Genomic DNA, 16,469 nt, shown 5'->3' with positions numbered 1-16,469 from the left:
TTCTTTAATCTCAAGTAAATACTCCACCTAAAAAACTTCTTTAATTTTAACTCTGTTTTACAGAGAGTTGCTCATAATACAGTTATTTCTGGCATTCAGTGGTCCCAATGTCAATTCCACCACCTGTGTAACATTTCCTCCACCATTGTCCTCAGTTTCCTGCCCTTCCTTACATATACACCTTTTCAGGTATGAATGACTCACTTAATATTGTTTTTACAATTAAATGGTAATGAAATTGTCAAAAAACTTCAATAAAGAAAATTTTGGGAAAAATTTAAATAAATAAATATATATTCTTAACTGAATATGGGCAAAATATTTAAGAAGTAAATTTAACATAATACTAGACTGCACAGAATTGAGTTCAAACTTTGTCTCCACCAACAGCAGAGTGTTGTTAGACAAGAGACTTGATCTTCCAAGGTCATACTTTTCTTATTGTTAAAATAAAGATAACAATGTAAACAGTGGAAGTATGGTTATGATTAGAGTTAATAAAGGTGAGTAGATTATATAGAGAGAGCTTTATAAAGAATCTACCTTTGTTAAAATACAGCAGTAAACACTTGTAACTATCATTTGCTGTTCTAAGCAATTTGTATATATCATTATTTAAATGAGTTTAAATAACTTATTTAAACTAAAATTCAGTTCTCTGTTGCATATACTTTTCTTATCACTCTCTTGTACATAGACTACCAAAATCCAGCTCATTCACATAACCATTGTACCTCTCATTCAACACCTTTCAGAAGAAAAGTCAAACAATAAATGAATCCACTGGGTCCTAGTTGTACCTCTGCCCACATATCTCAATTCTACTTCTCTAATTTATTCTAATTGTCAAAGAAATGTCTGCATTATAGTATTATTTCATAAAAGGGACCATCATATTTTAGTACTCAGCCTTATCCAAAATTCTTTCCATAATAATATGAATGATGAGAACAAAAACATGTGCATTCCATTATCATGTTTCATATAAACACAATTTGTGACTCAAGATAGAATAAACTGTAGGCAACTTTTGCTTGAAACTGTTAAACAAATTCTATCAGAATTTAGTCTTATGATTATAGTAAAAGCATAGTAAAAGTAAGAGGCAAAAAATGAAAGGAAAGTACTCATGAGTAACAACCCATCTCTTTCACTGCTTAACTGAATGTCTTGCAGAAGTGGCTTCAACCTTCTGGACCCTTTCCATCTTTTGAAAACTGGAGGTGTTGCACTAGATCTGGGCTAATCCTGGACCTGAAGTCAACTTTCTGTTAAATTAAATTTTAAAATATAAAACTCAATAGATATCACATAGAAACATACTTTCTTCCCTTATAAATGTGAAATTTTTGAATTATGAAACATATTTTGTTTATTTTCTCGTTGGCATTAAGTATAATCCATTAGCTATATTTCAGTAGTAGCTCATCCCTCAGATGAGACAGATATCTACCCTTTCTTACCCTGTTTCCTTGTTCATGTTGGCATATTGATTTGCCATCATAGGCAATGATGTAGGACCTAATGACCTTCATTTTTTCCCCTTAATTCCACATGGCAGTCTGTGTAGCATATTTATAGTCCAAATATGTTTTATTTTTTATGAAAATTTTTCTGACAAAAATTTTTAGAGCCTAATGAATTCCCATTGTTTCAAACATTTCCTCTCTTCTTGTTGTTCTACTTAGGTTTCTGTACTTTGCTAAGCAACAACTTCTCCTGGGATGAGCTATTGGAAACCTCATCAGAGAGAGGCCATGCCTTGTCTCCTGCCTCTGCAACAAAAAGAGGGAGAACACAGCATGCTTGGCCCAACAGGTAGGAGAATACTTAGGCTTCCCAACATTATGAAAAAAATTACAGCAGTTCTGTAAAATAAGAAATAAATTTCTGGGGCCAGAGCGGTGGCTCAATGGTAGGGTGTTTGCCTTGCACAAGGCCTATCTAGGATGGACTTCGGTTCTATCCCCTGGTGTCCCATTTGGTCCCCCAAAGCCAAGAGTGATTTCTGAGCACAAAGTCAGGAGTAACCCCCGAGTATCACCAAGTGTGGCCCAAAAACCAAAACAAAAATCAATGTCTAAAACTGAGTGGCTAGAAAAGTTTGCCTTTTTTTTTTTAATTGTGATTTCTTTGAGGTGGGGGTGGGGGTTTCTAAGTGGTTTGCAAGAAGCTAGGGAGTGATTTTCAGCCAACTGGGCCAGTCATTCAGTGCAAGGGCCAGAGGATGCAGTGCTGTCACCATACTGCCAACGACATTTTTTTTTTTGTGAGCACACCTGGCAGTGCTCTTGAGTGCTATTCATAGTACAGTTCTCAGGAATTACTCCCTATAACACTTGGAACTATGAGGTACCAGGTACTTAAACAAAAATATGCTCACCAGCCTTTTAAGTCACCTTCATGGTCCTGTATTTGTCTACTTGATTTCTTATTTCGTTTTTATTCTTTTTCCACCATTGAAACAAATATCCTCAAGAAAAGGTTTATGTCATCAGGCTAATAAAACAGTTTTAAAAATAGGGGCAAGAGAGATAGCACAGCGGTAGGGTGTTTACTCTGCATGCAGCTGATCCAGGACAGATGGTGGTTCAAATACTAGCATATATGATACCCCATGCCTGCCATGAGCAATTTCTGAGCGCATAGCCGGGAGTAACCCCTGAGCGCCACTGGGTGTGACCCAAAAACGAAACAAAACCAAAATAAATGACCAATTTGCCTAATATATTTAAATAGTAAAGATATTGCCTTGAACTCTAAGAAACCTCATTTCTTTTTTTTTTTCTTGTTTTGTTTTTTTGTTTTTGTTTTTTTGTTTTTGGGCCACACCCTGTGACGCTCAGGGGTTACTCCTGGCTATGCGCTCAGAAGTTGTTCCTGGCTTCTTGGGGGACCATATGGGACGCCGGGGGATCGAACCGCGGTCCGTCCTAGGCTAGCGCAGGCAAGGCAGGCACCTTACCTCCAGCGCCACTGCCCGGCCCAGAAACCTCATTTCTTATCATGATTAAGCCATGTCATGATGGCTTTTGGGCTGTGTGCCATACCTCAACACCCTTTCTTATGAAAGGAATTCTCCCTTATCTCACTCAAAAGCCAAAAGCAAAGATAAGCTCAGCAAGCATTTCTTCAAATGGAAATTAATAAACTACCTACTAAAACCTCCAAAGACAGAGAAAATAGCCAACTTATCAAGTGCAGATTGTCATAAATTTGGACAATATATGTAAGCAAGAAAGTAATTTAGAGTTGGGGTGATAGCTCAAATGTCTGGAGCTAATGGTTTGCATACAGAGAGTCTTAGATGATCCTCTGGTAACTCAAAGTCCACCATTGGGAGTAAACTGCAAGCCTCGAACTAGGTAAAGCTCCTGACACTGACCTGGTGTGGCCCCCAAACAAAAACCAAACTAAAACAAAAGGAAATTTGATATTCTGAATATAATATGTGCAAATAAACTTTCAGGAAAGTTTCCCAGAGCTCTTGCTTTACATTACCAGTTGTAATTCATTGTCAATTCAGTCTGATCATCAAAGACTCTTTAAAAGAACTGTCCATAAAAAAAAAAAAAAAACTGTCCATTTTATTGACAAGTTGTAGTTTAGAAAAGTTTGAGTGTCAGTGGCTCAAATCAGAGAAGTAATGGTGGAAAAAATGAAAATATGATATGATACAAGTCTTTTGATGCCAATGTAAGGTATTTTTTTTCTTGAGGTATATTCCAGAAAGGATGTAATCATTTTTGTAAACTGGATACACCATATAGGACAAAAACACTATGCAAAAGGATATTCTGAATATGTTCTGCTTTCTTTTCAGCTTAAATAAAACTATTTTAATGATTAGGTGCTTTATAGCTATAATATCATATTCTATAAAATACTATTATTTTCTTGTGCAGTAAGAAATAATTGAAGTACAATTGCCTGTGGGACAAAGTTATTTCAGCAAAGAAGTTTCAAGAATCAATTAGCTGTGGCCTTGGAGAAATGGATTTTTAAATAGGCATTGTCTCAGGTCACCAAAGACATATCTCTAGTCTCCTCATATTTCATCTAAAAGGAGGCCACTCCTAAAATCAAAGATTTCAAAGACATTTGTAAATATGAATTTAATGTCAAACTCAGCTGTTTTTTAGCTATTTTATTCTTGTTTATTCACAAAAATTATTTTATGACAGAGATATTTTCTACAATATAGAAAGTAAATATTAACAAAGTACTGTCTAGGAGGTAATACAACAAATGGCCTATGTCTAACCTAGTTCAATTCCTGGCACCCTTTGATTTCTCACCACTACTGGATGTGACCAAAAAATAAAAAAATGATAAATAGTAGAGCAGGATAAAGAAGGGAGTAAATGGGCCAGAGAGAGAGAGAGACAGAGACAGAGATAGAGACAGAGACAGAGACAGAGAGAGAGAGAGAGAGAGACAGAGACAGAGACAGAGACAGAGAAAGAGTGACAGAGAGAGAGACAGAGACAGAGAAAGAGTGACAGAGAGAGACAGAGAGAGAGTGACAGAGAGAGAGAGTGCAAATAGGAAGGGCATTTGCCTTGCACATTGCCAACTTGGGTTCAATCCCCAGCACCTCATTTGGTATGCTGACTCCCACCAGGAGTGAGCGCTAATTACAGAGCTGAAAGTACGTACCACCTGGTGTGGCCAAAAAATATAATAATAAAGGAAATGTAGAGGCAGAGAACAGTTAAACTTACTTCACAAGGATGGTCATAAAAGTATGAGTCAATAAAGTTGTTTCCATTTTCTTCCCTTTCCCACATATGAAACAATTACATTTCCTTAGTAACCCAGAGGCTCCACGGATGCAGGAATCTGATCAAGTCAATGAGTTTTACTAGAAAAGATAAATATTTCTTTTGTGCTGGAGCATCCATATGAGTTTTGTTGTAGATGCTAATAATATGATCCAAAGCATGGATGCTCCCTTGTAACTTGTAAAGAGATCAGTTAACTATTTTGAACATTGCATGACCAAGCAATTGACTTTTATTGCCTTAAACCAGTGAATAAAAGAAGCTTTTTTTGTTCGAGCAGCTTAACTTAGGCAATCCTGACTATTAAAAGGCATCCCTAAAAAGGTAGAATAATGATTTATAAAAGCTTTAAGACAAGTGACTTTAAGCTTGACTAGTCATAAAATCAAAAGAAGCTATTATGATTGAATTATAGTTTATCTGGAAAAAACAGCAAATAATCTTTAGAGAGTTCTTTCTACTCTCTCAATCTCTACCTATGTTGATTCCAATCTATTCAAATGATTATATTCTAGGCAGAGCTTAAATATAGATTAAAGTAACTGGACTTTAAATGCTTTTGATATGTTTACACAAATTAAGCTCATATTTTATCTCTTGGATTATGATCAGTTTTTAATCAAGAATTCTGCTTGAGTACTATTGATATGATAATGCAATCCTAATGCGTTCTCCTAGCTGAGTGCATTTATCTTTTCAGTCAATACTAGCCCAAATGTCAAGTGAGATGCACTTGGGTATATATGCCATTCAGAGTATGAGCTGAAGCTTAGGATGGGCAACTCACAGCATTTTTTAATCAAATAATATAGAAGATGGCGCAATTTTTAAGCTCTTAGCTTTACATGCCAATTTCTAATTTCTGGCTAAAGAATTTAGGGTAGAAGTTCAAACTTCTCTGAAATTCATCATAGTCTCTTTAATATGTAAACAGGAAAGGTTGTGTTTCTGCATGTAAGATTTTAGCACAAAAGAGTCCCCTAGCCAAAAGAAAAAAAACGCAGCAAAAAATTGTATGAAATGCAGTTTATCTCTCTTAGAATAGAAGTAAAGCTGAGTCAGTTCTCCTGGGATTTGACAACTAAGGTATTTCTTTATCCTTGACACCTATGAGATATAGTCACTGATACTATAACTGCCTTTATTAAACTTTGGTTGACTTAGAGAAAATAACTCTGATATTATAGTCATACTTGTACAGTTCTCAAAGTCTTAGAGATTTTTATTGAGGTACATTAATCCTGTTTAAGAAAAAGTATACGGGGGAGGAGAAAGAAATAGATTAAAAATTAAAACTGGGCTCCTATTGCAATCTTGGTTCTGTGCTAGGTGTTTTTCTATGTAGTATTATTATTATTGTATGGTAGGAAGCAGCTCCACTATGTCTACCTAGTCGGTGGCAGATATGGAAAGTGCAGGGTCTTCTACCCATAAAGGCCCTATTCTTTCCTCCTTACCACTTAGACTAGAATATAAAAGCCTTCCTCTCATCACCACAGTAAAATCAAAATACCAAGTATTGCGTTTCTATAATGTTCAGAGCTGTCGTCTAAGAAATAAATACTAGATCATTACTGATTTATTACAGATCTAGATTCAGAAGAGCTTCTAAACAGAACTGGCTATAATAAGCTGTGCTCTGCTAATTGTACATCTTCCCTTTGTTCAGCTTCATCCTGTATAATTAGCACACTCTTGAAAATAGTTTTCCATGACATTAAAATTCTTACACAGCACACCCTCTAATTATTTCATATATTCACATTAGGTTCTCAGATACTCATGGTGGAGGGGGTAATTCTATTTGTCATTTAATTAGTTATAGAAGAAGTTCATGAAAACTGGGGAAAGAGAGATTATTAAAATAATTTCTACTTGGTTCTGAGATATGTATACATAGACTAAGATACAAGTCTACTTTTTTTTTTAAATCTCCACATGCTATCTTGGCACTGATCTCAGTTTTGTCTGATAGTATCTTTCTATCAAGGAATTATCTATCCTTTAAGATACACGCAAATGTACTCTTCCATAGGTCTTTCCAGATGCCCACAACTAAAATTAAACTTTTATCTTTCCATACATCAAAGGTTTTGTACTGATTTCATAAGGAATGGCAGATGAGGGAAGAAATGGCTGGTGATTCACTTAAATATGTTTTTTTTCTTGCTTCTTCTTATGCATAAGAAAGAAATACTTGTTTTTCTCAGATTTGGGCAAGATCACATGATGAATTTCTAGCAAGCATATTTGAATAGAGCTAGTAAGGCAGGCTATTGAAAAAGTAAGCACATCTCTACATGTTCTCTCTCTGTTATCATCTCAATGAGAGAACTTTTGGCTTCAAGAATGGGGTAGAGACACTGGACTCCTAGATGATCAGAAGAAATTTCTCTGAACAAGCACAATACTAATAGATTGAAACATAAGTAATAAATAATCACATATTATATTAAGGCTCAGAAATTATTTATTACAGCGGCTAAGGTGGCATTAACTAACACTGCATGTACTTCCAATTGTACATGTGAATATGTGAATCCCTGGAAATACTGGACAATTAACTCACTCTTAGTATGAACAAGTATAAACTAAAGTGGTAGGTAGCTCCTTTGGAAAATATGTATACAGGCAAAGATGTGATACTCTAAAATATCTCTAGCACTGGAAAAGCATTGTCTCATTTGCATACAACTATCAGAAGTTTGTAAGTAATCACATAGGTGATTGATTTAGAGTAGGAAAGGGACAGATATTTAGTTTCCACAGTAGACTATACCCAGGTTTATTTATTCAATTATTCATCATTGTTTCAATCAACAAACAGGAGCTGAACTCTTTGTACACACCAGGCAGTTCTCTTACAGTGCTGATCATTGAGTCCTGTCCTAGTGAACACAAAACAGTCAAGATGGAGTGCAAATGTTCACCAGTCATCACACCACTGAGCATACACACAATCTCTATTTAACTGCTGAGTTCTTTCTCCATAAAAAAAGATCATTACCTGTTCTTCAAATTTGATCATAATTTTAAGTAGAGGTAACACTTAAATAGAAGGCCTATCAAATATTGAACATATGCTTGTCACTTGAATTCGATAAGCCCTTGAAAAATATTATTTATTATTATTTGTGTGCATTTAGATAAATATGATTTTTTAATTTTTTGTTTAATTAACATTAATATATTATTTAATTAATAGCTATTTCTTTTTTTATTTAAACAACTTTATTACATACATGATTGTGTTTGGGTTTCAGTCATGTAAAGAATACCACCCATCACCAATGCAACATTCCCATCACCAATGTCCCATCACCCTCCTCCCCACCCAACCCCTGCCTGTACTCTAGACAGGCTTTCTATTTCCCTCGTACATTTTCATTATTAGGATAGTTCAAAATGTAGTTATTTCTCTAACTAAAATCATCCCTATTTGTGGTGAGCTTCATGAGGTGAGCTGTAACTTCTAGCTCTTTTCTCTTTTGTGTCTGAAAGTTATTATTGCAAGAATGTCTTTCATTTTTCTTAAAACCCATAGATGAGTGAGACCATTCTGCATCATTCTCTCTCTTTTTCTGACTTATTTTACTCAGCATAATAGATTCCATGTACATCCATGTATAGGAAAATTTTGTGACTTCATCTCTCCTGATAGCTGCATAATATTCCATTGTGTATATGTACCACAGTTTCTTTAGCCATTCATCTGTTGAAGGGTATCTTGGCTGTTTCCAGAGTCTTGCTATGATAAATAGTGCTGAAATGAATATAGGTGTGAGGAAGGGATTTTTGTATTGTATTTTTATGTTCCTAGGGTATATTCCTAGGAGTGGTATAGCTGGGTCATATGGGAGCTCGATTTCCAGTTTTTGGAGAAATCTCCATATTGCTTTCCATAAAGGTTGAACTAGACGGCATTCCCACCAGCAGTGGATAAGAGTTCCTTTTTCTCCACATCCCCGCCAACACTGCTTATACTTTCTTTGTGATGTGTGCCAATCTCTGGGGTGTGAGGTGGTACCTCATAGTTGCCTCATAGTTGCTTTGATTTGCATCTCCCTGATGATTAGTGATGTGGAGGACTTTTTCATGTGTCTTTTGGCCATTTGTATTTCTTCTTTGTCAAAGTGTCTGTCCATTTCTTCTCCCCATTTTTTGATGGGATTAGATGTTCTTTTCTTGTAAAGTTCTGTCAGTGCCTTGTATATTTTGGAGATTAGCCCCTTGTCTGATGGGTATTGGTGAATAGTTTCTCCCACTCAGTGGGGGGCTCTTGTCTCCTGGGCGCTATTTCTTTTGAGGTGCAGAAGCTTCTCAGTTTAATATATTCCCATCTGTTAATCTCTGCTTTCATTTGCTTGGGAAGTGCAGTTTCCTCTTTGAAGATGCCTTTAGTCTCAATGTCCTGGAATGTTTTACCTACGTGTTGTTCTATATATCTTATGGTTTTGGGTCTGATATCTAGGTCTTTCATCCATTTGAATTTAACCTTCGTACATGATGTTAGCTGGGGGTCTAAGTTCAATTTTTTTCAAGTGGCTAGCCAGTTGTGCCAACACCACTTGTTGAAGAGGCTTTCTTTGATCCATTTAAAATTTCTCACTCCTTTATCAAAAATTAGGTGATTGTATGTCTGGGGAACATTCTCTGAGTACTGAAGCCTATTCCACTGATCTGAGGTCCTGTCTTTATTCCAATACCATGCTGTTTTGATAACTATTGCTTTGTAGTACAGTTTAAAGTTGGGGAAAGTAATTCCTCCCATATTCTTTTTTCCAATGATTGCTTTAGCTATTCGAGGGTATTTATTGTTCCAAATGAATTTCAAAAGTGCCTGATCTACTTCTTTGAAGAATGTCATGGGTATCTTTAGAGGGATCACATTAAATTTGTACAATGCCTTGGGGAGTATTGCCATTTTGATTATGTTAATCCTGCCAATCCATGAGCAGGGTATGCATTTCCATTTCCACGTGTCCTCTCTTATTTCTTGGAGCAGAGTTTTATAGTTTTCTTTGTATAGGTCCTTCACATTTTTAGTCAAGTTGATTCCAAGATATTTGAGTTTGTGTGGCACTATTGCAAATGGGGTTGTTTTCTTAATATCCATTTCTTCCTCACTTGCTTGCTCACTGGGTAGCTTCAGAATGCAGTTTTTGGGGGGTTCACTTCCCAGGGCTCTGAGGAGAGCTTCAAGAATTCAGAAAAGACAGAGAAGCACAGGACAGGGCTCCCTTCAGGTCTTCAGTTTCCTCAGAAGAAGCACAGCAGGGCGGAGACTCTGAAGGTGAAGCAATCAGCAATTACCTGGCAGTCCCCATAGTCAGCCATTTCTTACTCACTCAATCACTCACTGGGTAGCTTCAGGATGCAGTATTTTGGGGGTTCGTTTCCCAGGGCTCTGAGGAGAGCTTCAAGGATTCAGAAAAGACAGAGAAGCATAGGACAGGGCTCCCTTCAGGTCCTCAGTTTCCTCAGAAGAAGCACAGCAGGGTGGTGACTCTGTAGGTGAAGCAATCAGCACTTCACCTGGCAGTTCCCACAGCCAGCCATTTTAAATATGATTTTTTTAATCAAAGCAATGTGAGTAGACTGAGAGGGATATGTACTTTTGGTCAATCCAGAATGATTCCTGTTATCAGTTTTGGCTGGTTGGAATAATGACTCACATCCTAAAGAATGATTTCATTTCCCTAAAGGACCAGTGAAATAAAGAAATATTTTTGAGGTCTTAAAAAATAAAATAAAATATATATCATATATTTATATTTATATTCTAAATATAGAACTAAGACACACAGGGAATAAAGAGTGGGGAGGAAATTGACTCAGATGATCTTCAGAGACTAGGGCACCATGTAGTCATGATTAGTGTTGCTTTAAGTAATAAAGAGGTCCTTTGGATGGGCTAGATGGAGATGGAGGCCTTTGTCCTTTAGCCCTGGCCACGTGGCTCCATCCCCCATTAACTGGTGGGTCTGCAAATTTAGGTGACGGCAAGAAGGCAATTCACTCACAGCAGGCTTCAGGAAATATCAGCTTTATTCATGCCCTAGCCAACATGTGTAGCTTCTATATTATAAGCATTTACGCATGCTATTTTTAGCCTGCCCTGTGTCTAGGCTTTATCAGCCATCTCTAGCCTCCTGCTACCTCTCCATCCAGGTAAATGCAAATCTGAATCCTTCTGCCCCTGAGGCCAAACCTTTTATTACCTTCCCAAGACCCCTCCCAGGAATGGGAGGGTCTTGCAGATAAGCTTATGCAGGAGGATTAGGGGTGTGGCAACAATTAGGATCTCATTTTTGTCCTATGCACAACAGAAGTTCATTGAATGGTTTCAAGTATAGACAGTGGCACAGTGTGATATGATTGACTTCATTTTTTAGAAAGATTGCTGTGACAGGCATATGGAAAACGTAGATTGAGGGAAAACACAAGAATGTTCTTTTAGACCCCTTGAAATATTTGGTGCAAGTCAAGGTAAAAAAAACTTCCATGAATTAAATAAGGTGGGCACTATAAAGATAGAGAAGTAAATATGACAGAACATGTTAATCTAAGTTCTAGCAGTGAGAGCAAGAGGAGGGAGAAACATTTTTCTAAACTGCTACCTTGTCTTCCACTGTAGATGGAAGATATGTTAATATGTAGATATACCAGTTTTTTTAGCTGCTGATCTGTTCTTGGGCACTTCCAAGATTATGTTTCCAGATTATGGCTATTGTAAATAGTGCTATAACAAACATAGGAATGCAGAGGGCTTTTCTATAATGCGTTTTTGGTCTCCTGGGTATAATATCCCTAGGCATGTTATTGCTGAATCATATGGAAGCTCAATTCCTAGTTTTGGGGGGAATGGCCATATTGTTTTCCCAAAGGCTAGACCAGTTGATATTCCCAGCAGCAGTGACTGAGAGTCCCTTTTGTCCCAAATTCTTTGTGCAAGTAAGAAGTTATTGAGGCTGCTTCTGCAGAAAATTATTAAGCTACTTTTATTCCCCTATTTAGACAGATATCAGCCTTTGTCCTCATACTTCTCCTCTCAGGGAGTCATTTGTGTTCTGGGCTTAGAATTCTACATTCTAATTTTTCATGCCCTTGAGATAGGCTTTTTGTCTCAAAGGTCTTCATGCTTTTGGGCTGATTTAGGTTTTGGATACTGTCTTTCACAGGTCTTCCCTAGCTTCTGCCTGCAACATTCTCTAAGACTCAGAGAAGAGACTGCTCAGGAAGTGGGGAGTCAGAAGCCTTCGGTGTATGTGAATATTGGTCAACACATAGTTTAAACTGTGTCTATAAACTACACTAAAAAATAAAGCTTCATGTTCAGAGGCCTAATTATAAGCCTTAGAACTCTGATATAACATCATATATAAAGGTCAATACAAAGACACATACAAAAATACATCATGCATTTCTCCATACCAGGTACCTCATAGGTCAACACATTCATTATTGCTTAAAACAGCCCTGCAAGTAAGTGTTTACACATTCACCTGACAGAAAATGAGACTCCAGAGAGAAAGGAATACAAAACATGACAAGTGCTTATTGCAATAAAAGTAAGCAGGGTGCAAGATAGTCCATTAGTCACAATGTTGTTCCATTCCTGAAGGCTAAGCACATGGTCAGTTAGAAATTCTTGAGTTCCTCAGGTACTGTATTACTGGCCTCTGCTGCTCAGTTCTCCCTGACCAGAGAACCAAAATCTAGTTGGTCTTGACATCTTGGGGGCACTGTCTGAGAAAAGTGAACCTAAACCACTTCATCAATGGACAGTGATGGACTGAAGATTAGATATTTAGGCACACAATCTGTTTGCCCTCACTCTCTGGTCACAGACATGAGAGTTCTCTTTATCCATGACTATTGCAGAGGCGTTTGCTTTCCTAATGCTGTGTTTGTGGATGACTTGAATATAATCTGTTCAGACTTTTTCTCAAGCTGGTCTTTAGCCACTAAACAGGCTGAGATGAATACCAGAATCTGCAATTTCTAGGTTTATAAAAAAAAAAAAGAAGAAAACAAAAATAACAGAATCAAGAAACAAAAGATGGAATCAGATTTGGCCAAATTACTGTTTTTTATGGAACTTTGTGGCAAGTATTTGCAACATATTTTTTTCCAAGTAATGTCTTTCTTTAAACACCTTGATTACAAATATAATTGTAGTTGGGTTTTAGTCATGTAAAGAACACCCCCTCACCAGTGCAACATTCCCATCACCAATATCCCAAATCTGCCTCCTCCCCACTCCACCCCCACCTGTACTCTAGACAGGCTTTCCCCTTCCCTCATTCGTTCACATTGTTATGATAGTTCTCAATGTAGTTATTTCTCTAACTGCACTCATCACTCTTGGTGGCGAGCTTCATGTCATGAGCACATTTTTCTGAATATTGTAGAGACATGGAAAGATCTGATAAATAGTAAAATTTTCTTCATATAGTTCAAAGTAGTTGCTGCCTTTCCTGTCCTCCCTCCTACTGTAGTTTATTCTTGACTCTCTAAGGGCATATTTGCTTAACTAAAGGTTCATTTTTTCCTCACCTCAATAAATATTTATTCAGCTGTGTGCAAGATCCTTAGCTTCTTGCCAAGCTATGACATCAAATATATCCTTATCTCTCTAGCATGCAGGTCAGAGCCAACATTGTAGGTGCTCTATAGGTACTATTCAAATAAATTATCATAAACCATCTTCCAGGCTTTCCCTGAATATATATCCTGCAATATGAAATATTTAACAAATTCTTCTTAACTGGGAAAACTTACCTGAGAGTCCACAAATGATTTTTATATTTTTTCTATAAACACAGAATATCCCTTATGCCCTAGTGAAATAAACATACCAAACAATGAAATGCCTTATAAATCAAAGACAACACACTGTTGAACAAAATGGACTATGGACATTTGAATGAACAGATAAATGATAAGTAGAGGTGAGAAATTTTCCATATTTGTTTTTGATTACTTTTTCTTTATAGTGCATATAAGAGATTAATTTCCCCTGGGGCAATCACTCCCAACAGGTGAGCTAAACCAAGGCCATGGCTGTATCTGTCAGTAAAGTAAATCAAAAGGTAAATGAATAAAACCAATGTCTTGAAAAGGACAAACTTGCTTTAATATAAGAAGCTGAAGCTCTATAATAGCTTTGATTTACTGCTTACTGTACACCAAGTAAGATGCCATGAACTTTGCCTTTGTGATCTCATAGACCTAGGAATATTAATGAAGTTGATTATTTTTTTCAGATTAGAAGATAGACTGATAGAATGTTTTCAAGACTAGTATGTGTCTGGAACTGGAATCCAGGTGTTTATAGTCACACTTTTCTGTCTCCAAAATCACTGTACTAAAATTTCAGCTTACTTTTTCTATTATAACATTTATATGCAACTTCCAGAGAGAATCTTTCTTTTTCTTGACCAAAACATACAGTGCTGCTTCTAACAAAACTCTTTCATTCTTTGAATCCCATTTTTTCTATATTTATTTAAGCTTCTTTGGGTATTATAAAGCAGTGAAGTAATAAAACATTTTATTAAATATAATTACATTCAACATGCTTCATAAGATACTTTGTACAAATTATTTCCAATGTTGCATCAGTTAATATTGTTTTTAACTATAATAATATTTATATTACATCTGTGTTATAAGAGCTAATATAACAGATATTTCATTTATTCTATATTAAATTGCAACCAGAAATAAAAGTCAAGTTTGGCTCCATTCATTTATTCTCCGTATCCAGAAGCCTCTTTTTCCCTTTCTCTTTCTTTCTTTCTTTCTTTCTTTCTTTCTTTCTTTCTTTCTTTCTTTCTTTCTTTCTTTCTTTCTTTCTTTCTTTCTTTCTTTCTTTCTTTCTTTCTTTCATTTATTTATTTGTTTGTTTTTGGTTTTTGGGTCACATCCAGCAGCACTCAGGGGTCATTCCTGGCTCTACGCTCAGAAATTGCTCCTGGCAGGTTCGAGGGACCATATGGGACGCCAGGATTCAAACCACCATCCTTCTGCATGCAGGGCAAATGCCCTACCTCCATGCTATCTCTCGGGCCTCCCTTTCTCTTCTTTTTTAAAAAAAATATTTGATGTCTTCCCTTCACCTTTGTTAGTTTTGTTTTTCTCTTGCCTGATCTCTTCCCTCAGCTGAGACATCAGACTTGACTTATGTATAATAGTGTGAGATGCTCTGAGAGAACAGTCCTCAGAAGTATAAAAAGAAAAAAATCAAAAAAGTAAATGTTTGAAGGAGAAGATAATAGGAAAGACACAATCCTTAGTAGGACAATTAAAGGAAAATGACAAGAAGTGAGCAAGAAGAGAACGCAGAGGCTAAAAATAAAAGAAAACCAGAAACAGAATAAACGAAGCTACAAGCTACAACCAAATTTTTAAGGAAGAAAAATCTACAGAGCCCAGAGCCATAGTGATTTTGTATGAGAAGAACCAAAAAAAAGAGAAAACCAACTTTTCCAGCCAAACTCTGATATTGATGCAGTAGTCCTATTGACAGCCAGCCAGATCATTTCTTCTGTAGGTCTTTAACTCCCATATCTAGAAGTCAGACCTCCAGGAAATGCCTACTGAGGCTAATCAAAAGTGAATTATCTTTAAGCTTGTCCATTGGAACAGCTTCCTAAATGTCAACCTACTAAGATCAGGCTTATCACAGACCAGGGGCCAAGTGTTAGTAGCAGATAGGCCACTGTCCAGATTCAAATGAAATGAAGACATCAAGCTATAGTTGGGGTAGAGTAAGAATCATTTCTAAAGCAAAAATTCAAAAGAAATAAGTGTATCAGTTATGAAGGAAATTAGAATAATAGAAAGTCAGGATAACCTTCAGCTTCAATTGAGGAGTTTATACATGATATTTTATTTTAATCTTGTTCTTTATTTAAATCATTGATATTTATGGAAACAGCTTTTTACATATCTGAAGATGATCTACTAGTGGTGAGTATCTTGGATGTTTATGGACTTAATTGTACTGACTAGTACATCTCTGTTTCATCTATGCGCACAAAGGATTCAGACTAGCTATTCAAAAATGCATGCCAACGAAACAAAGAATTTGATGTAAAAATAAAAAGTACTTCTTGCCCTGTAGTTTGTAAGCAATTGACTCACCACTTTGATTTTAAATTAACAAAGTGAAAGCTCAGTCCATTGTATTAAAAACACATACATAGTCTAATAGATGTGCTAACTGAATTCTCTGCAGTGTGGGTGTTAGTAAGAGAGCTGGCTGGGGTGGGGGTAGTGATAGCAATGTAGTAGGGCATTTGCCTTGAACGTGGCTGACCCAGGATGAACCTGGGTTCAATCCCGGCGTCTTTTATGGTCCTCCAAACCAGGAGTGATTTCTGAGCTATGTGCTGAGCGTCAAGTGTGGCCCACAATCCAAAAGCCAATAAAAAAAGAGAACTGGCTTGGGAGACAGGGAGCGTAGGATCTGGTAGGCTCCACTATACACTCCTAGAGAAACCTGAACCGGGACACTCTCTCCTCATAAGCCCAGATTTAGTGACAGTCAAATGAAATAATGTAGGAAGAGATAAGTATGTAGAGAACTCTACAAAATTCAGGATATTTTTTGATAAAAATCAGTTTTTACTATCAATTTCTTTTACTTAACTCTAAAGCCAAAAAAGTTTTAATCAG

At 36.5% G+C, this 16,469-nt stretch overlaps 1 protein-coding gene across 1 annotated transcript in view; it reads left to right on the top strand.

Annotated features, from left to right (window-relative positions):
* B3GALT1 (beta-1,3-galactosyltransferase 1) overlaps positions 1-16,469 on the top strand; it is a 726,928-nt gene that overhangs the window by 662,598 nt on the left and 47,861 nt on the right. The window contains exon 4 of the mRNA XM_049773487.1: positions 1,689-1,818. The gene's annotated coding sequence lies outside the window, so the exon portion shown is untranslated. The remainder of the gene's footprint in view (positions 1-1,688; positions 1,819-16,469) is intronic.

Source organism: Suncus etruscus, chromosome 5 (assembly GCF_024139225.1).
Source record: "Suncus etruscus isolate mSunEtr1 chromosome 5, mSunEtr1.pri.cur, whole genome shotgun sequence".
NCBI classification, from domain to species: domain Eukaryota; kingdom Metazoa; phylum Chordata; class Mammalia; order Eulipotyphla; family Soricidae; genus Suncus; species Suncus etruscus.
Note: the sequence above shows the minus strand (reverse complement) of the source record. Positions and strands in the feature narration are given on the sequence as shown.